Below are 21,417 nucleotides of genomic sequence, written 5' to 3' on the forward strand. Positions count from 1 at the left end.
TTTCTGTTCCACTCTCTAACTCAGCCTTTCAAATACATAAATAAAACTTTAAAGAATTCTAAATTTTGGTATGTTGATTTAGAATTATTTTTATTGGGGCCAGCACTGTGGCATAGTAGGTTAAACCTCCACCTGCAGTGTTGGCATTTCATAAGAGCACTGGTTCAAAATGCCCTAGAAAAGCAGTGGAGGATGGCACAAATCCTTTGGCCTCTGCACCCATGTGGGAGACTTGGATGAGGGCCCCAGCTCTTGGCTTCAGATCAGCAAGATCCAGCCATTGTAGCCCTCTGGGGAGTGAACCTGTGGATGGAGGACCTCTCTCTCTCTCTCTCTCTCTCTCTCTGTGTTATTCTGCTTTGCAAATACTTAAATAAATCTTAAAAAATATTTCTTATCCTTGATAACTTGATTTTTTTTTACTTTGAACTTTTATTTGGCAAAGCAACACTGCATAAACTGTGAAGTAACAAATGACAGTTTACACAGAATGTTAAATTTATATACATTATTAGCAGCAAATTAGAAATAAACAAAAAACCACTAAGCTACAAATCCCCTATCACTTTTAGAGAGAAAGAATGAACTCTGTCAGTTATGTGCAATCTGAACAGCAGTGTCTACAGGACATCACCTGCCAGCTTAAGTTTCAGTACTTACAGATGCCTACTTGGAAGGTAACAAAGCAGTTGACTGTATCTACAACATGCTACTCTGTGACACCACCTCAAAAGCTTTAAAAAGAAAGCTTATCTATATTTTCTTAGTAGCATCTAACAGATATCCAAATACCAAGAATCTTAACTTGTGAATGGTGGTGTTATCTGATACACAGAAGAAATTTGGTATATTAGCATCAGAACAAAATTAAGTGTCCATGAAAAGGAAAGCCACGCCTCAAAATCAGTCATAAACTAAAATTTTCCATTTTGCAGAAGCCCTATTTTCCTATTTTAAAGTAAACTGTGGGCATGTGAAAGAAGTAACACACACATTCCTATTCTGCAGCCTTCCTCTGCCAGTCAGGCTCTCTGCCTCTTTGAGGAATAAGAAACCCCTACCAAACCACACATTTTCATGCTGAAAGTAACAGTGTGAAGTCCAAGTGAGCTGTGATGCTGTTGGTTTCCAAAAAGCTTTAAGGCCTGAGATGAACAATCCACTGAAATATCATGGGCTGGTCAAGCTGATGTTCTTAGAGTTCATCCCCTGCACATGTGGAAGAAAAGAGCAGAAAATAAAATCACTCCCACCTAGACCATTGTTTTTATCTGTTAAAGGCACATATACCACCCCTACCAAAGGCTTCATTTTGACTCTACCATCTTGTAGGTAACTTATTGTTTAGTGATAACTTAGCAAGTAATTTTGAATAGCTGTGTATTAACAACTTATGAAAACATTTAACAAAAGGCCCAATCCCTTCTGTATATTTTAAGCCAAGGGTACATGTATTTAGAAAAATCTCTTTTACATTTAGCAATTCATTTTTTATTTTTTATGAGCATTTATCATTTATTGGAGCAAAAAAAAAAAAGTCATCCTACTGCAGAGTAGCCCTTGGTCTCTCTAGCTGCTACACTGCTTTATCTCTCTTCAGCCACTGTAAGTCAGAGATGCTCTTATCCCTGGGCAGGAAAACCTGAGGTCTATTACCTCATGTCAAATTGGATAGGGGTCCCAAATCAGTAATCCATCCCATGATCACCTTGAGGAGAGGATCTAGGTTGCGCATGGCACAAGCATCATGAGCCATCAGGGGTGGGATTCCCTTTGTACCCAGTCATCCTCCTCACCTTGCACAGCTTGTAGTTCAGTTTGTATACCACCTCCAGCTCATGTCTGCCACCACATGCCTTCTGCTGTGATGTAGTGAACAGCAAAATGGCCCCTTGGTGTCAAGGATGAGGCAGAAATGCTTACCTGTCTTCTTGATGCCAATGTTTGCTCCATCTCACATGCATCTATGAATGCAGCAAGGTATGCAACATCAGTTTGAACCTGGTTGCTGATTCTGATCAAGCACTGCATACATTTCTTTACCTCCTCTCCAGTCACTGCATACTTGAGTCCATTTCTCAGGCAGATGATGAGAGGGAGACACCCTTAGGTTGCAAGGACATGATGATGCACAAGGTGCCACAGCAAAGTGCAGAGAAAGCAAAGACCACCAATTCATTTTGAGCATTTATACTTAGATTGCCTGAAAAACTAAAATATTAGATAAGTATGGTTATTCTTAGGTTATGATCTTGCCAAAGAACAACTTTAAAATTGAACTTCATAGAAAGCAATGAACATTGCATCACTTTCATATATTGTTTCTGCTTAGCTGAAAAATTATATTTTGATTTTAACACAAATAAGCACAACAAACTTTTAAACATACTACATGTACATGTATATAAGACATAGCATATGTTATGAGACAGAAAAATATAGAAATCTCTGCAACAGTTTTTAAATCTTTTAACTCCATTACCTGACAAATAATCAGGCCCTTAGGGCTCACCACGTGGGTTGCCAATTCAACAAAGATGAATGTGCCACCGAGGTGCGCATCAACCCTGTGGAGTTCAACCCCACCTTCATGGCGCGGATGATCCCCAAAGTGGAGTGGGCGGCGCTCCTGGAGGCTGCCAACACCCTGCACCTGGTGGAGGTGCCCAAGGAGCCAGTCGAGGGCTACGAGTGCGACAAGGTGTTTCTGCGCAAGATGCTCCACGTGCTGCTGGAGGTGGAGGTGTTGGAGGGCACGCTGCAGTGCCCGGAGTCTGGATGGCTGTTCCCCATCAGCCGCGGGATCCCCAACATGCTGCTGAGCGATGAGGAGACCGAGAGCTGACCGCCACCCCCGCCCTGACCGCGCGTGGCTTCGCCGCTGTCCTGCGGGTAGATCCGGCCCCCTCCCCCAGTGACACACTGCACATGCGGAGGTTTGCGCTCCATAGTATATATATATATATTTTTCTCATTAAAGGTTCAAAACAAACAAACAAAAAAGATTTTATTCATTTGGGGCCAAGCGCCAGCATCCCATATGGGCACCGGGTTCTAGTCCCAGTTGCTCCACTTCCAGTTCAACTCTCTTCTGTGGCCTGGGAGTGCAGTGGAGGATGGCCTAAGTGCTTGGGCCCTGCACCCACATGGGAGACCAGGAGGAGGCACCTGGCTCCTGGTTTCAGATCAGCACAGCACCAGCTGCATCAGCCATTTGAGGAGTGAACCAATGGAAGGAAAATCTTTCTCTCTGTCTCTCTGTCTATAACTCTACCTGTCAAATAAATAACTAAGTAATATTTTATTCATTCATTTGAGAAACAGAGCCATGGAGAGAGGGAGAGCCAGAGAAAGGTCTTCTACCTGCTGGCCCACCCCCAAAATAGCCAAAATGGCCAGAGCTGGGCTGATTCAAAGCCAGGAGCCAGGAACCTCCCCAGCTGGGTGTTGGGCCCAAGCACCTGGACCATCCTGCACTGTAGAAAGCCGAATCAGGAGAGAAGCCAATATGCACATGAAACGGTGCCCACAAGGGAAGCCAGCACTACAGGTGAAGGCCCCACTCTCTATGCCACAGCATGGCTCCAAGAGAGAGCTCTTGATGTAAAATGTTCTCTTTCTCCCAAAGAGTTTTTAAAGGACAAGGGTAGCTTCAGAGGGAAGTTAGAAATAAAATGATGAGTCACCTTAACTGATGATATGTAGATGTCCAAGCTTTTTTCTGATGGAGACCTCTTAACCAGGGGAGTCAGCATCAGTTGGTTGGAGGATCCTTTGTCAGTGGGGTCAAAAGTCCACCAATATGAGGCCAGCACCATGGCACTGTAGGTTAATCCTCTGCCTGTGGTGCTGGCATACCATATGGGCGCTGGTTCTAGGCCTGGCTGCTCCTCTGCCAATCCAACCCTCTGCTGTGGCCTGGGAGAGCAGTAGAGGATGGCTCAAGTCCTTAGGCCCCTGTACCTGCATGGGAGACCTGACTCCAGATTGGCACAGCTCTGGTAGTTGAATTACTCTGGTAGCTCCAGAGTAATTCAGGTAATTCAGAATATCAGTAAATGGTTTTTGCTATACAAAATGTGAAACGGAAAAGGGAAGGAAGATGGTTTTATTATGGTTACAACTCCTTTTTAAAACTCCCAAAGAAAAATAAATAAAAGTTCTAATCAATTAAATATAATTACTTCTTGCTTTTAGTAACCTCAGTTAACCCTATTGTTCCACAGCTGAAGCCTGAAAAACTTACTTGAGCATTTAATTTGGAAAGCAACTCTAGTCCCAGTGATGGTACTGGACACTAACATACATAAAGATAATTATATCTTCATTTCAGGTTCAGTTGGCACTCTGCTTGAAAAACACCTTTTATTGCATTAATTCTTGTTCCTCACAGTCAATTTCATCAGAGGCATCTGTGGAAATTTACAACAGGTTTTTAAGAGATCAGAGAGCCAGGAAAGTGAGGGTTTAGTTCAGGTAGGAGAGAGGGGAAAGTCTGGAAACTAGGGTAGTGTCCATACCACTCAGAGAGCAGGCCAAAGCCACATGCAGCAAGCACCTCGAGCTGCTATCCACCACTTATTATTGGCAGCAACGCAGAGGCAGAGAGCATTATTTAAGAGAGAGAGGTAAATATGGGTTCATACCAAGCACCAGGAACCAGCCACATGGAGGAGCATCTAGGCCTGGAAGCCTAGGGTGTGGAGCTACAGCAAGCCCCCTCCTGGCAAGAGGTCAGGGGAGAGAAGGGCTGGACACATCATGTCCTAGGAGTTTAACCAACTTCCAAAGGGGAGTGGTTAATTAACCTGATTGGCTGGTTGGCACCCAGGTGTGGCCAGGTAGGGGCATCACATCACACAGGGGCGTGGTGAAGGTGTGGCCTTCCAGCTCACAAACCTAATCAATTTTAACCTGTATGCCTGCCTACTCTGACTTTCAAATGAAATAAATATTTTAAAAATCCACTTAACAGCCAACTTCTCTTAAATTTAACACACATACAGGACATGCAGTATTACAATAGAACACCACTTTCTTCTTAGTAATAGGATTGTAACTGTAGCTGCTCAATCAGCCACAACGCAACTCAAGGTGCTTTTGGATGGAAATTAAATTGAACCACTCGTATTTCACCAAATGAGTACTCTTCCAGACCATATCCAAATCTTCCTCACAGAGGGGCTGAGGCAAAAATCTTAGAATCTTGTCTACTACATGAAGCAGGCAGGCATACAGGTTAAAATAGATTAGGTTTGTGAGCTGGAAGACCACACCTTTGCCACGCCCCTTTGTGGTCTCATGCCCCTACCTGATGCCTTTGCCATGCCCCTGTGTGGCCTCATTCCCCTACCTGCCCACACCTGGGTGCCCACCAGCCAATCAGGTTAATTAACCACTCCCCTTTGGAAGTGGGTTAAAAGCCTGGCCACGGTGTAGCTGCCCGCTCTTCTTTCCTGGCCTCTTGCCAGGACAGGGCTTGCTGTAACCCTGCACCTCCAGGGTGTATGGCCTTCAGGACATGTGCTCTAGGCTTCCTGGCCTAGATGCTCATCCATGTGGCTGGTTCCTGGTGCTTGATATGAACCCCTATTCACCTCTCTCCCTTAAATAAAGCTCTCACTCTCCTATGCATCTTTCTCACTAAATAAAAGCTTAAAATGTACCATGCTGCCTCATTTATCTGTGCCGGTATTTAGAATTTTTCTCTAAATATTAGGCAAGAACCCTCTTGGGCTTATTAATATTGAGGATTTAGTAATAAGCCCATGGTGAAATCATATGGCACCCCAAATTGTGGTAGTACATGTGGCACCCCAGATAGCATTTCTAGGGAACTTTAAGGGGCCACAATTTAGTGTGGATTTTATGGGGTATTCTCCGATTTCACACAAACCAGTACCACAAAAAATTACCTAAGCCAGGTCCAAATTCCATGAACCTGAAGAGCAGAGACAGAAATTTCAGTCTCAGAGCTGTTGACTCCGTACACAAATGGAAGCCATTGTGCTAATAGGTAGCTAATGTGCAGCAGGAAGAGAAAGGACAGCTGCTGGATGTCCCCAGAGTCCCAGCCACCAGGTTAGCTCACAAGCTGCACTGGGGATGGAGTACAAGTGGCCATTGCCCTCCTTACCAGTGTGAGAGGGTCAGGCCACTTGAAGAATACACCCGACTTCTGGTTCACTCACCAATGTGGTTATTGAGCGAATAATCCAGCTTTTGATGCTCGCTGCTTCAATTCACCAAAGATGAGGCCTGGCCAGAGGAAAAGGTTTATTGCAAGAAGGCAGCAGCAGCCTTGGGGAAAGAAAAAGAAGTTTCTCTCAATCCAAACTGGTGCTTTTCTACCAAACCACGCAGTACAGAGGATTTTTAAAGAGACAGGGTAATTGGAGGGTGAGGATTCAAATAAAACAATGGATCTATTCAATTGACAATTATGCAGATTTTCAGGTTTTGTTCTGAGGCACATCCCACCACCCAGTCAGAGGAGTCCAGGGTGTCACCCCAAGGGCTTTCTGCCTCAGTTGGGGGGGAGGGTTCTTTGTCAGTTGTGGCAAAAGCCTGACATTCCTAATCATCTCCTTTTTTCAGTGGGCTTCTGAAATTCTTATGCAAATATTATTCACAAGATTACAGCAACAGAGGGTGCCTTCATTAAGGTAAACATTTGAAAAGGAAAAATGCATTTATTGTGGTTACAGGAATGCCATTCTGTTGGAGGAGGGTATTTGAGGGCTTATAAAGAGGTTTTAAGGAAGCGTGTGCTGGTGTAAGGACTAGATGACCTAAAGGGGAGTACTTTAAAAATGGGCAAGACACTTGCTTCTCTCCAGAACCTGTCTATTAGCAAGACAGAAGTGGAGAGCCCACTCCTCTGAGTTTCATTTTCTCATGAGAATAGAAGGGAAGTTAACAATCCCACCCTTCTAACCTAGTTTTACCATGAGAATTTGCCTATCGGATCGTTTCCAAGGTTTTTTGTTTTAACAAGAGCAGGCTAGACAAGATTATGATTCTGTCCCTCTGATAGATTGTTAGCTGTTATTATTCTGCTCATCCAAATTGTGGTTAAAAAACTCCACTCCATTTTTCAGGTCTCCCCCTCTTGGCGACCCCCTAGTGGCTGCTGTGGCAAGAGGTTTCTCATGTAAATAAATCTTGCTTTGCTCACTGCCTGTCCACATGGAAATTCCTGTGAGACATGCATCCCTGTCACCCTCCTTCATTACCATTTTCCCCCCATTACTTTGGTGTGGTGAAGTCATGGAAGAGTTGACAGTCTCTGGTTTCAGATGTCATGGCTTGTCGCTAGATCGATGACAAGGCTTAAGTTCTCTGATTCCTCCTGGTGGTCCTCAAACCTTCCAGCACCTGTGTCCTTCAGCTCTGCCTCAGCCTAATGGTAGAACAGAGACCTGGGGCTCCCCTGCTCTCTTAAAAACCTACTGTAAATTTCCACAGATGCCCCTATGAAGTTGACTGTGAGGAGAAGACTTAATAATCACTGGGATTTCTAAGGGTTGGGTGTCTGGGTGTCTACTTCTCACTGTTTCTACACACACACACACACACACACTCCACTCATGGACAAAATATTTCCCAGGTATAAATTAGGTAATGTTATCAGACTCAGTAACCTCCTTTGCACCAAGCAAACAGGTTTCTCCTGGTGTGCCTTTATTGGAGGGGCAGGGTTTTGTAGTGTAAAGTACTGGGCTGCTTTCCTAGGCCTGCTTCTAAGGCTGCTGCATTCCTTCTGCAGAGCACATGTTTTGTTTCCCATGGCTGCTTTCACACACATAGGCTAATTTCTATCTTCCTGTCTAAAAATATTATTAAGAGCATGAAAATCTTTTTTTCAAAATTTATTTGACAGATAGAGTTAGTGAGAAAGACAGAGAAAAAGGTCTTCCTTCTGTTGGTTCACCCCCCCCAAATGGCCGCTATGGCTGGAACTATGCCAATCCAAAGCCAGGAGCCAGGTGCTTCCTCCTGGTCTCCCATGTGGGTGCAGGGGCCCAAGCACCTGGGCCATCCTCCACTGCACTCCCTGGCCACAGCAGAGGGCTGGCCTGGAAGAGGGGCAACCGGGACAGAATCCGGCGCCCCGACCGGGACTAGAACCCGGTGTGCCGGCGCCGCTAGGCGGAGGATTAGCCTAGTGAGCCACGGCGCCGGCCTAAGATAAACAGTTTTAATGTTAGGTCACAAGAGTCAGAACCAAGGAGGAAGAAATAACTTACAGGAGATGCCTAGAAATTTGACAAAGAAAATCACCAATTAAGTAGAAACTACTAAAAGGAGAAACTGCATTAAAAATAGATTTCAAAATGAAACAGCAAGATTATTACAAATATGTATGTTACTGAAGAGAAGGCCATGGAAGCTGTGGGGTTCTTGTCTTCACACAAGAAAGAATTCATGTGTGAGACAGAGGGCAGAGTGCTAAGGCTTTGTTGGGGATAGGGCATCCGTCAGGACGGAAGGGACAGGAAGAGCACCCAGTCGCTCAGACTGGGGAGAGTGAGGTTACATGGTTGAGTGGAAAGAATACACCTGGGCAGGCCAGGTGGGTGGCTCAGCAGAGAGGCAGAGGGCAGAGCAAGCAGACTGCTTAGACTCCCTAGGTTTTTAGACTCCCCCTCTCCTCCAGGATGGAGAATCCAGGTGGAAGGGTTTGCTGGGTAAAAATTAGCAAATTCCTCCCAAGATTTGCTGGCAGAGTAGGGGGGCTTCCCTTAGGGCATCTGAGGAGGTTTTATTGCCCCATGTAATCAAGTAACCCATTCGGTCCTGAGCAGAGAGAATTCCCCTGGGAGCTTTCCTTGGAAGGGGAGGAAGGGCTGGGACCCCCTGGGAGGGGGGTCTGAGCAGGACTTTGAAGTGCAAGTTGCTGGACTTCTGGAGCTTTCACAGTAGGTGCTGGTCTTCAGGCCTGCCTCACAAACACATAGGCTAAATTTCTGACTTCCTACCTAACATACATATGCTTTGAATAACCTTATTGCTTTCGCATAGTGAAAAATCCATAGTTCTATTTCTTTGAACTTTCATAAATGCTACCAAAGGCAATCTAGATGAGCCCTTGCAAGAGACTTCCTCCCTAGTGACCCCGTTTCAAATCCTAAACAAGGCTCTTCTACAAGCACCCGCCTTGAGCCTTCCTAACCCACTTAACCTGTTCTTCACTCTACCCTTCTCCAGCCCACTGTTACTTTTCATCCCTGCTCTTCTCTCAACCCAGCTACTCTCCTCCCCACTCCTCTCATCCCCTCAAACCCCATTCCTGTCCTGACTTCCTTGATTTTTCCTGACTACATTTCATCACCTCAGACACTCCTATTCCCAAAGCCCTGGATTGGATCATTAGTAGAGCTTCTAAAGCTCCCCCTTTTCCCACTGGGTATGCAATAATTGAGGGGCATCGTGATGTCACCTCCTCCTCTTCCCTGTATAGGGCCATAGAGGCCAGGCCCCTACCTCAAGGCACTACTTCCCAACAGGCCGAGTTATTAGCCTTGGTTCAAGCCTTCACCTTAGCCAAAGGAAAGACAGTCAATATATATACAGATTCCCGATATGCCTATCATATCATGCACTCCAATGCCCATAAATGGCAAGCCTGAGGGACCCCTATAATAAATGACAAGCTGATTAAAGCTCTTCTTGAATCTGCCCAGCTGCCAACAAAACACACACATAACTCCTGCCAAAAGAGAAACTCTGCGTAACATATCTGAGACATGTTGCATCTGTCAAACTGCTAACCCCAATTCTAATATCAGGCCACCCACATTCCCCACTCACCAGGCCCATGGATCACTCCTGGGAGAGGACTGGCAGATTGACTTCACTCATACGCCACCAGTTAGGCAAACACGGTACCTTCTGGTGATGGTGGACACCTTCCTGGGGTGGGTGGAAGCTTCCCCCACTACTAACAAAAGAGCTTCCACCATTTCCACTATATTATTATATGATATTAACCCAAGATTTGGATTGCCTGCTTCCATCAGTCAGACAATGGACCAGAGTTTACCTCTAAAATAACTCAAATAGTATCTGCCTCTCTTCATAGCTCATGGCATTTTCACATTCCCTATCATCCCCCCTCCTCAGGAAAAAGTAGAATGGATGAATGGAATTTTAGAACAGGCTCTAACTAAACTCTCCACCCAGGTTTAGTTGGACTGGGTAAAACTCCTCCCTTTAGATCTCTTCCCCAGAAGCCCTTAATGCTTAGCCCATTTGATATTCCCTATGGAAGGCCTCTCCTTCCACCTAGCTTCCCTCCTCTACAGAAATCTGAAGCTATTCTTCCTCCTCTTTCTCTCTTCTTATTGAAATGTGCTCTGACTTATGGATGTATGCAGACACACAACTACCCACACTCTCTGCCTCCTGACTATATCCCTACCTTTCCACCTGGTGATTGGGTTTATTTAAAACAAAATGAGGCTGCTCTAAAACCAAAGTGGAGTGGACCCTTGGGGGCCAGCGCTGTGGCTCACTTGGCTAATCCTCCACCTGCGGCACCGGGATCCCATATGGGTGCTGGGTTCTAGTCCCAGCTGCTCCTCTTCCAGTCCAGCTCTCTGCTGTGGCCTGGGAAGGCAGTGGAGGATGGCCCAAGTGCTTGGGCTCCTGCACCCATGTGGGAGACCAGGAGGAAGCACCTGGCTCCTGACTTCAGATCAGCATAGCTCTGGCCTGGCCGTAGCAGCCATTTGGGGGGGTGAACCAATGGAAGGAAGACCTTTCTCTCTGTCTCTCCCTCTCACTGTCTGTAACTCTACTGTCAAATAAATAAATCTTAAAAAAAAAAAAAGTGGAGCTGGCCCTACAAGGTGATATTGACTACCCCCACCACAGCCAAACTCAAAGGGCACCCTCCCTGGGTGCATTTTACTTCACTAAAACTAATTACATCTCCCTCATAAAAGTCCACCCCCACAGGACCCACCTCTCAGGTCGACACGCTAACAACGATGCATTTACAAGGTAACTCTGTCTCATTTTGGCCATTGTTTCCACCATGGGCCATGGCTCTAGTGTCTCCTTTTGCCCTCATAATCATAGTGCTCCTATTTCTGCCATGCATAATTAATCCATTCCAAAGGTTCTTGCAGGAACAAATAACTGCTATATCTCAAGCCAACTCACAGGAGCAATGCAAGGTTGCTCTTCCTCTTCAATCAATCTGATCCCAAATATAGGTCACTGCTCAAGTCCTGGCTCCATGTCTAAGCCCCCTATCAGCAGGAAGTAGCCAGAGAGAAATCGGCACCCCTCTCCTTATCTATCCTCAGAGTCAGGATTGATGGAACAATGACATAAGCCTCAGCCATTCTCCCTCATTGCCCAAAATAGGTAAACACTGGAATGTATTCCTTGCCCTTGAAACTCAACTGGATTTCACACCCTATTGCCTTCATACCCCACCCCTTACAGCCACCTGAAAGACCAGTTGCTCTGAACACCTGAAAGACCAGTTCCAGGAATTCCCCTCTGCCTACTGGCCCCTACCCAAAATATAAAAAGGCCCAGCCCCTGGGGTTGGGGCCTTCTGCCCTGTGCTCCACTAGTGTGCATGTGGGCAGTTGATCACCCACCTCTACAGACTTATTTTCTCTGAATAAGTTCAGTCTGGCTGTAAATTTGTACACTGCTCCCTCTCTATTCTGCACCTCTTTCCCTAACATTTTGGTGCCCTGTGTGGGGAAGCAAAAATCTGCAACTCTTTTCCTAACAATTAACAATGCTCAATTTTGAGAAACTCATAGAAATAATTTACTTCTAATCTCAGCCAAAGTAATCTCACACAAAATTATCTGCTACAAATCTTCTGTAACATTCTTATATTACCTAAGTTATTTATTCTGTTTTGTTCCTCTCTCTCCTTGCCAAACACCAGTTTTATTTCAGGTTAGACAAAGATCACTTGCTTTCTTTGTTATTCAAAACACATCTTGAGTACCAAGACACATTCTCATTCTCGTGTTTATAGCTTCCTTAACATTTTTCTCTCCCCTATCTATTGGTTCCTTAATTTGCAATTTAAAATGATCTTAAAAAGTCTCTAAAATAAGAACAAAGCATTTTAACAAATATTAGACTAGTATGGTTATAATATTGAGTCATGTTTTGCCAAAGAACAACTCAAGGAGTTAAATTTACTTCAAACAAGAATTAATGAACATTGCATTATACCACTAGCCTGCATCATTTTTTCTTGTCAAAATTGAATTTTTATGACTTTGAGTATCAAAAAAGTAAGTATAACTTTTGCTTGACCAGTAAACCCAGGTACAAAACATGTCAATAACCCTGAAAATATTTTAATTTGTATCTATCAACAAAGTTAAAACAACTTATCAGATACTTAGGTCACATGAATCAAAAGATATTTGAGACCAGTGCCACGGCTCACTAGGCTAATCCTCCACCTGCGTCACTGGCACACCAGGTTCTAGTCCCAGTTGCTCCTCTTCCAGTCCAGCTCTCTGCTGTGGCCCAGGAGGGCAATGGAGGATGGCCCAAGTGCTTGGGCCCTGCACCCGCATGGGAGACCAGGAGGAAGCACCTGGCTCCTGGCTTTGGATCTGCACAGTGCCAGCTGCAGTGGCCATTGGGGGGTGAACCAACGGAAAAAGGAAGACCTTTCTCTGTCTCTCTCTCTAACTCTTCCTCTCAAAAAAAAAAAGATATTTGGGTTAATTAGTTTTTTTTTTGATTCAACTGAAGTTCCATGCTTTATTAGTTTGTTCTTAGTAAGTCATACATCCCCTTAAATGCCATTCAAATTCTTGGAGATTGATGTGAAGATTTCTATATGGAGTGGGTAGTCTTTTTTTTATTTTTTATTTTTTTGACAGGCAGAGTGGACAGTGAGAGAGAAAGAGACAGAGAGAAAGGTCTTCCATTTTGCTGTTGGTTCACCCTCCAATGGCCACCACGGCCGGCGCGCTGTGGCCGGCGCACCACACTGATCCAATGGCAGGAGCCAGGTGCTTATCCTGGTCTCCCATGGGGTGCAGGGCCCAAGCACTTGGGCTGTCCTCCACTGCACTCCCTGGCCACAGCAGAGAGCTGGCCTGGAAGAGGGGCAACCGGGACAGGATCCGGTGCCCCGACCGGGGCTAGAACCTGGTATGCTGGGACCACAAGGCGGAGGATTAGCCTAGTGAGCCGCGGTGCCGGCCTGGTTAATTAGTTTTAATTTATGTGAACACTCATTTAGCTATGTCAGTTAAAACAGAGTTCTTAAGGAATTTTTTTTTTACCATTCAGACATAATATACAACAATATACAACATACACAAATACACACATATATATAGCCTATATCATGAGAAGGAATGTCATTTTGAAATCAGACATGACCCCCTAAATTCCACACTGAAATGTGGCCCTTAAGTTCCCCAGAAGTGCTATCTGCGGTGCCACATGTGTTACCAGAATTTGGGGTGCCTCATGGTTTCACCATTACCTTATGAATCCCCGATATTAATAAGCCCAAGAGGGTTCTTGCCTAATATTTAGAGAAGAATTCTAAATACCAGCACAGATTAATGAAGCAGCATGGTACATTTTAGGCTTTTATTTAGTGCGAGAGGTATCTAGGAAAGTGAGGGTTTAGTTCACGTAGGAGAGGGAGGAAAGTCTAGAAACTAGGGTAGTGCCCATACCAAGCAGGGAGAAGGCAAAAGCCACATACAGCAAGCACCTTGAGCTGCTATTCACCGCTTACCACTGGCAGCAAAGCAGAGGCCGAGAGTTAGGTAAATATGGATTCATACTGAACACCAGGAACCAGCCACGTGGAGGAGCATCTAGCCCAGGAAGCCTAGAGCATATGGCCTGAAGGCCACATGTCCTGGAGGCACAGGGCTACTGGAAGCCCCTCCTGGCAGGAGGCCAGGCAAGAAAAGAAGGCCCAGACACACTGTGTCCCAGGCTTTTAACCCACTTCCAAAGAGGAGTGGTTAATTAACCTGATTGGCTGTTTGGCACCCAGGTGTGGCCAGTTAGGGGGATGAGGTCACACAAGGGCATGGTGAAGGTTTCAGGTAGGGGTGACATCACACAGGGGCATGGCAAAGGCGTGGTCTTCCAGTTCACAAATTTAATCAGTTTTAGCCTGTATGCCTGCATACTTTATTCCCCCCCTTTTAAAATATTTAACTCCTTTTGAAAATTATCGACATAACAGAATTCTTGCTTTCAATAATTTAATTAACCATAATTTTTTTCTCAATTGGGACTGGCAGGAATAAAATCTTAACATAAGCATTTAGTTTGGAAAATAACTCTAGTCCCAGTAAAAGAGTTGAACACCTACACATGAAAAGAAAATCGTATCTTCAGTTCAGATTCAGTTAGCACCTTAATAAAGAAATATTCTCTAGTGCATTATTTTTCTGATTCTTGTTGCCTGCTGTCAACTGCACCAGGGGCTTCTGTGGGAGTTACAACTGGCTTTAAAGGACCAAAGGGACCTCAAGGGCCTCCTCATTCTTTAGAATGCAATGCAGGCCGGCGCCGCGGCTCACTAGGCTAATCCTCCGCCTAGCGGCGCCGGCACACCGGGTTCTAGTCCCGGTCGGGGCGCCGGATTCTGTCCCGGTTGCCCCTCTTCCAGGCCAGCCCTCTGCTGTGGCCAGGGAGTGCAGTGGAGGATGGCCCAGGTGCTTGGGCCCTGCACCCCATGGGAGACCAGGAAAAGCACCTGGCTCCTGGCTCCTGCCATCGGATCAGCGTGGTGCGCCGGCCGCAGCGCGCCGGCCGCGGCGGCCATTGGAGGGTGAACCAACGGCAAAGGAAGACCTTTCTCTCTGTCTCTCTCTCTCACTGTCCACTCTGCCTGTCAAAAAAAAAAAAAAAAAGAATGCAATGCAAACAAATCCATGCAATATCACAATGCTTCTTAGTTATGAGGCCAGAAATATTGCCTGTCCTTATCAGCTCAGAGGGATTTGGATGGAATTAACATCTGATTACATGTATTTTAACCAAGATAAACAAATTTTCACACAGTGACTCTTCCAAACAAAATTTCCCTTGTGGAGGGACTGATCAAAGAGTCTTAGAATATCATCTCCCCAGGGCCGGTGCTGTGGTGTACTAGGCTAAAGCTTCTACCTGAGGTGCCGACCTCCCATCTTAGAGCTGGTCTCCCATACAGGTGCCAGTTCTGTTCCCAGCTGCTCCTCTTCTGATGCAGCGCTCTGCTATGGCCTCAGAAAGCAGTAGAAGATGGTCCAAGTACTTGGCCTCTGCACCCATGTGGGAGACCTAGAAGAAGCTCCTGCCTTCAGATCAGCCCATCTCCGGCTGTTGCAACCATTTGAGAAGTGAACCAGTGGATGTAAGACCTTTCTCTTTGTCTCTCCCTCTCTCTGTCTATAACTCTACCTCTCAAATAAATAAAAAATCTTTAAAAAAAAATCTACCACCAGTTGGTACTGGAACAAATGACCTAAGCCAGGTCCAAATGGCATGAAACCTAAATGTCAGAGAAAGGATTCCCAGTGGGTATCATGTTTGATCTAAGCAGTCTTGGAGCCTCAACTCCCCAGCAAACACCATTTCTTTGTGTCAACAGATATTCACAGGGAGCTGATGCCAAGGCAGGGAGAAAAGGGAGAGTCCCCCAGAAAGGATGCTTGGCCTCTGCTTGGGCTGCCTCTGAAATCCCTGCCCAGGGTCCACTCATAACCAGCAGCCACAAGCTGAGAGCTGATGCAGGGAGACAGCCTCACACCCCTAGGAAGAGCTGTGCTAAGAGGACTGGGTTGTGGACTTGGTGACCTGCTTTCTAGCTGAGGGGAATTCTGTGATCCAGGAGGAGAAAGAAGGGACAGGGTTCCCAAAACTCACAGCTTCTCCCCCCAATTCCGTGTATGAAGTCTGGATTCTCCCTGAGGATCCATGAATCCTAACCACACAATTTGGAAAAATACAGAGCTCTAGGGCTGAGCTGAAGTCATCACATTCAGGAATGAAACAAGATATCCAGGGTCCCATGCCAGCTTCCATCCTGCAAGACGGAGGCACCTGGCCCTCACACACTCACCTCATTCTAGATTCTGAGCTGCCCAGGCATCCTTCTGAGGGCTCTTGTACTGAGAGAAGTGCACAGAGTGGCAAGGACTGAGCATCTGGCACCTGCATGAGCAGCAGACTGGAGAAGCTGTTTAGCAGCATACAGAAAAAGACCTCACGTCGCTCTTCATTATTGCTCCTGTGCGTCTGATTGGACAGCTTGCTGAGTCAGTGAGCAGGCAGCACATCAGATGATGCAGCCAATCAGAGTCACACCTACCAGCTTTCCCCAAGGGGTTGGGGGGAGGGGTGCAGTTCATCCACACTGTGGCTGGTGGGGGAAGTGAGGGTTGAGTCTTGGGCTCAGGTCTGGTGGTGCTCATGGGGGCCTAGCTATCCCAAGAGCCAGGGCTGCTGTCACCTTCCTGCTGATGCAACCACACAAGATTGGAGACCCTCCCCCCACTGCCTGTGATCCCGCTGGGATCTTAGGACCTGGAGCTTCCAATAACCTCCTTCACAAGGGATGCAATTCACTCACAATTTACTGAATGCTGAGCTTTTCATCCTCTTCATGTTGTTGGCTTAATTGTCTTTCAGGTTTTTCATTTTTTTTTAATGATTAGAAAATATTTGCTGGCTTGGTGGCTCACTAGGCCTGCAGCACTGGTATTCTGGGTTCTAGTCCTGGTTGGGGCACTGGTTCTGTCCCGGTTGCTCCTCTTCCAGTCCAGCTCTCTGCTGTGGCTGGGGAAGGCAGTGGAGGATGGCCCAAGTGCTTGGGCCCTGCACCCACATGGGAGACCAGGAGGAGGCACCTGGCTCCTGGCTTCGGATCAGTGCAGCACACCGGCCGTGGTGGCCATTTGGGGGGGTGAACCAACAGAAGAAAGACATTCTCTCTGTCTCTCTCTCTCACTAAATCTGTCTGTAAAAAAAGGAAGGAGAAAGAAAGAAAGAAAGAAAGAAAGAAAGAAAGAAAGAAAGAAAGAAAGAAAGACAGGAAGGAAGGAAGGAAGGAAGGAAGGAAGGAAGGAAGGAAGGAAGGAAGGAAGGAAGGAAGGAAGGAAGGAAGGAAGGAAGGAAGGAAATATCTAAAGGTATTCTTTTTTTATTTTTTTTTTAATTTTTTTTGACAGGCAGAGTGGACAGTGAGATAGAGAGAGAGAGAAAAAAAGGTCTTCCTTGCCGTTCTTTCTTCACCTTCCACTGCAGTTTATTTCACAGTGCAAATATGGAATAGGAAATAATCAGCAAGAACGTGAACATAAAACTCAGTTGCTGGGACTGGCATTGTGGTACAGCATATTAAACTATCACTTATGATGCCTGCATCTCCTATCAGAGTGCCAACTTGAATCCTAGCTGTGTTCTTTCTGATCCAATCTCCTAACCTGTGCCTAGGAATTAGTAGATAATGGCCTGATTACTTGACTCCTTGCCACCCACATGAAATACTCAGATGAGGTTCCTGACTCCTGGCTTCAGTCTGGCCCAGGCCCAACTTTTGAAGCCATTTAGGGGAGGGAACCAGTGAATGGAAATCTCTCTCTCTCTCTTTATTCCTCCCCTATGTATGTGTATCTCCCTTCTCACTCTGCCTTTCAGCAAAATAAATAAAATATCTCCCTTCAGGATCAAGCATCTGGGGGATATTACACTTTAGAAAGAAATGGATTGATTTGTTCAGAGTACTCAAAGCAGTTTCTTTATATCCCAGTTCTTTCTCTGTACATACTTATGTTTTTATAGTACTTATTACGGCACCAGTGTGAGTTTTCATTCATTTTCTCATATCTGGTGTGTGACCTATTAAAAAGCAGCCTTCCTGATTGTGTGTCTTTTTGCTGCTCCATCCCAAATACTTAGAATAGTGTCTAGTGCCTGACATGTGAAGATCATTTGTTGAATGAACAAACTGAACTATTTACTAAATGTTAATGGAGGAGCTTATGTTCAATCAGTCCATTTATAAAATAAAGCTCAGCCAACTATGAAATGTTTATATTGTACATAAAATATATATGAATTTGCAATCTGCCTTTGAACTCGGTCATAAGCATCAGCATCCTGGTCTCCTTAATTTGTTGTGGGCAGTAAGAAGACTTCTGTCTGCTCTGTTTAAAGGTCCCCATGGTTCTCAGTGTTCAGAGAGCTTTTCAGCTGGGGACCTTCCATGTCCACCTGGTTTCTCTTTGTACCAAGCCTGGAGTTGAGGATTGTGATTGTGGCTATGGATCCCAGCTCAAAACTCAAAATGTACCCACTGAAATACTTTCTGATTTCCTTTTTGATTTCCTCTTCAAGCCAATGGTTGTTTGACACTGTGTGGATTGACATCCACATATGTGTGACTTTTCCCATTTTTCTGGAATTGATTTCTATTTTAATTCCATTGGAGTTATGAAAGACAATGATATGACTCCAATTTTCTAAATGTTGTTGATGCATATTTTCTGAATTAACAGATGATCCCACCTGGAGAATTTTTGACAGCTGTTGAGAAGAACACATGTTCTGCTGCTTTCAGGTAGAATGCTCTCTGTGTAACTGTTAGGAAAAGTTGATTTATAATATTGTTCAAATCTACCACTCTTTATTGATTTCCCACTTAGATATTCTATTCTGTGTTGAAAGTGGAATATTGATATGTTCTGTTTGTTCCCTTGCTGTTTATCTCTTCAGAGCTGTCAACATTTGCTTATATATTCTGGTGTTCTGAGGTTGGGTACGCATGTTGTTCAACCTAGAAAAGTACACATAGGAACAACTCAAGAATATCAAGAATAATATGGAAACAAAATGAGGAATTCAAAAAACACATAGAACAATGAAGAAAAATCAATCAAATTTCAAGATGTAGAAAATGGTGAATAAAAAGAAAAAAATCAAATAGAAAAGTTCTACTCCAAGGAAACACAACAGAAGAAATCTTTTGTTATGCAGAAATGGGGTTGGACTTGTATGATCTTCAAGCTCTGATGCATTTCACTGGCACAAATCTATGTATTCTACTGAGAACATTGTCCCAGGATTTCTTCAGAGAGTGATCCATCCCACCTGTCAGTGCAAGTGGTAAGTGAGGATGAAACCAGCTCCTGCTGCAGGGGCAAGGGTCATGCTTGTTCTTCCTGCTGTGGCAGTGTTGGTGCATGAGGAGTTGGGGCTCAGGTGTGCACATTTTATAAGGGAATGCACAGGCCCCAGGATTTAGCCCTGGCTGTGGACACAACATCTCTCTGTTCAGCACAAGGTACACCTGCTTCCACCTAAGTGTAAGATGCCCAGGGATGACCAAATTATGTCTCCCTCAAGCACAGCCAGAAGGGAGGGAACCCAGGCTACACCCACACTGAACACGGCTTCTGCACTCTGTCATCAGTGTCTTTAGTGAGAGAGGATGGCATCTGATTCCTATTTAAAAAAAAATGACATAGCAACTCAGCAAAATGGAATCAGGGATGTTACTGTTGTGAAAATGGGCAAATATGAGATTATACAAAATTAGTAAGTATTAACTGCACTTCTGAGAAAATATGTTAATTTTTATGAGATGTGTATTTGGCCACTTTTTTCTTTCTTTTTTTTTTTTTTTTTTTTTTGACAGGCAGAGTGGACAGTGAGAGAGAGAGACAGAGAGAAAGGTCTTCCTTTTTGCCATTGGTTCACCCTCCAATGGCTGCCATGGCCAGCGCGCTGTGGCCGGTTCACCATGCTGATCCAATGGCAGGAGCCAGGTGCTTCTCCTGGTCTCCCATGGGTGCAGGGCCCAAGCACTTGGGCTTTCCTCCACTGCACTCCCTGGCCACAGCAGAGAGCTGGCCTGGAAGAGGGGCAACCGGGACAGGATCCGGTGCCCCGACCAGGACTAGAACCTGGTGTGTCGGTGCTGCAAGGCAGAGGATTAGCCTAGAGAGCCACGGCGCCAGCCCACTTTTTTCACATTAATTTTTTTTTTTAAAGATCTGTGTTGTTTATTTGAAAGGCAGAGTTAGAGAAAGAGAAGTAGACAGAAAGAGATCTTCATCAGCTGGTTCACTCCCCAGATGTCCACAATGGGCCAAACTGGGCTAATCTGAATTCAGGAGCCAGGAGTTTCTTCCAGGTCCCCCATGTGGGTGAAGGGGCCCAAGTATTTGGGGCATCTTCCTCTGCTTTCCCAGGCACATTAACAGAGAGTTGGATGGGAAGTGGAGCACCCAGGACTTGAACCGGCACCCTTGTGGGATGCTGACATTGCAGGCCAGGGCTTTAACCTATTGTGCCACAGCTCTATCCCCCATTTGACCACTTTTAAAATGTACTGTTAGTGTGGTCCTGACAAAACAAAATATAGCTGATGAATTTTATCATCTTAAGCATTTCTAAGTGTATGGTTGAGTAGTGTTGAGGATATGCACATTGCTGTGGGACCAATATTCAGAACTGTTTTTCCTTATGAGACTGAAACTCTACCCATTGAAGGAAAGTTTTTCTTTTTTATAATTTCACCACCTCCAGATCCCAGCAATTGCCATTCTACTTACCATTGCCCAGATTGTGGAGTCTTTAGGAGGTATGGTGATATTTTAGGGTCACATAACTGAGAGGGTAGAGGGAACCCTCCTGGATCTCAGTTTGTCTCTGCAAAGCTGGGTCCTGATTGTACCCAGGCATTCCCAGGGTTTTGGATTGGGCTATGTGGCATACATATCTGAGATTATGGACACGGCATGAGGCAGAAGGAGGATGAGACTTTGGAGAGGTCTTTTCTGCTGAGGAATCCCATGAAAGAGGATCCCAAGAAATGAAATCAATTTCTTGATGAAAGTCTACAATAGAACCTGGAACTCAGGGTGTCTAAGCTTTCTTTGCTGAAGCCCCACTGGAGAAAGCCATCTGTTCTGCTCTTCTGTCCTGACTTTCCAGGGGCCCAGCCTCAAGAAATCCTGGAGGTGAATACTTTATAACTGAGATATTGGCTCAGCTCTTGCTATTGATACCTCAGGCATTTGGGCAGGAAGGACCCCATGGTGACATGGGTTGTCCCAAAGAAGGAAACTGTAGGCAAGGTCACCACGCTGATCCCACTTGGGCATTGCAACACTACTTCCCCTTTTGTGTGTGTTTTTTGGGAGCCTCATGTAGGGTGTTCTGTCCCATATAGGAACAATTAGGAAGAGTTAAAATATGGGTCAGCCTGTCATGGCAGACAGAATGGGAGGAAGAATGATGTGATGGTGCTAATCTTTTATGTGAATCCTAAGCTAGAGAAATGTTCAGACAGAAATCTGTGCTTGACCTTGCTAACAGAAAGTTACCTGGAAGAGAAACAGTATTGATAGCCAGATGGGGTTATGATACCTCCAGACCTGGCTTTAGAACCAC

At 45.2% G+C, this 21,417-nt stretch overlaps 1 long non-coding RNA gene and 1 pseudogene across 7 annotated transcripts; one reads left to right on the forward strand and one right to left on the reverse strand.

The window, feature by feature from the left end:
* Positions 1–412: 412 nt before the first annotated feature.
* Positions 413–13,968, reverse strand: LOC138845511 (uncharacterized). 6 transcript variants are annotated; one of them, XR_016221893.1, is made up of 5 exons: positions 13,757–13,968; positions 6,192–6,300; positions 4,247–4,412; positions 1,924–2,211; positions 413–1,209 (listed from the first exon to the last, which is right to left on the reverse strand). It is a non-coding gene; the product is annotated as an uncharacterized LOC138845511 (long non-coding RNA). The 6 variants fall into 6 exon arrangements; XR_016221896.1 differs by lacking the exon at positions 13,757–13,968 and having other exon boundaries at positions 1,924–1,964; positions 2,044–2,211; positions 6,192–6,360; XR_011382799.2 differs by lacking the exon at positions 13,757–13,968 and having other exon boundaries at positions 6,192–6,360.
* On the forward strand, positions 2,230–3,003 carry LOC138845488 (multifunctional methyltransferase subunit TRM112-like protein pseudogene; annotated as a pseudogene). The gene has a single exon (XR_016221892.1). The product of XR_016221892.1 is annotated as a multifunctional methyltransferase subunit TRM112-like protein pseudogene (transcript).
* Positions 13,969–21,417: the final 7,449 nt, after the last annotated feature.

The sequence above is a fragment of the Oryctolagus cuniculus genome, chromosome 15 (genome assembly GCF_051225735.1).
Source record: "Oryctolagus cuniculus isolate XC-2025 breed Fujian yellow rabbit chromosome 15, ASM5122573v1, whole genome shotgun sequence".
Lineage (NCBI taxonomy): Eukaryota > Metazoa > Chordata > Mammalia > Lagomorpha > Leporidae > Oryctolagus > Oryctolagus cuniculus.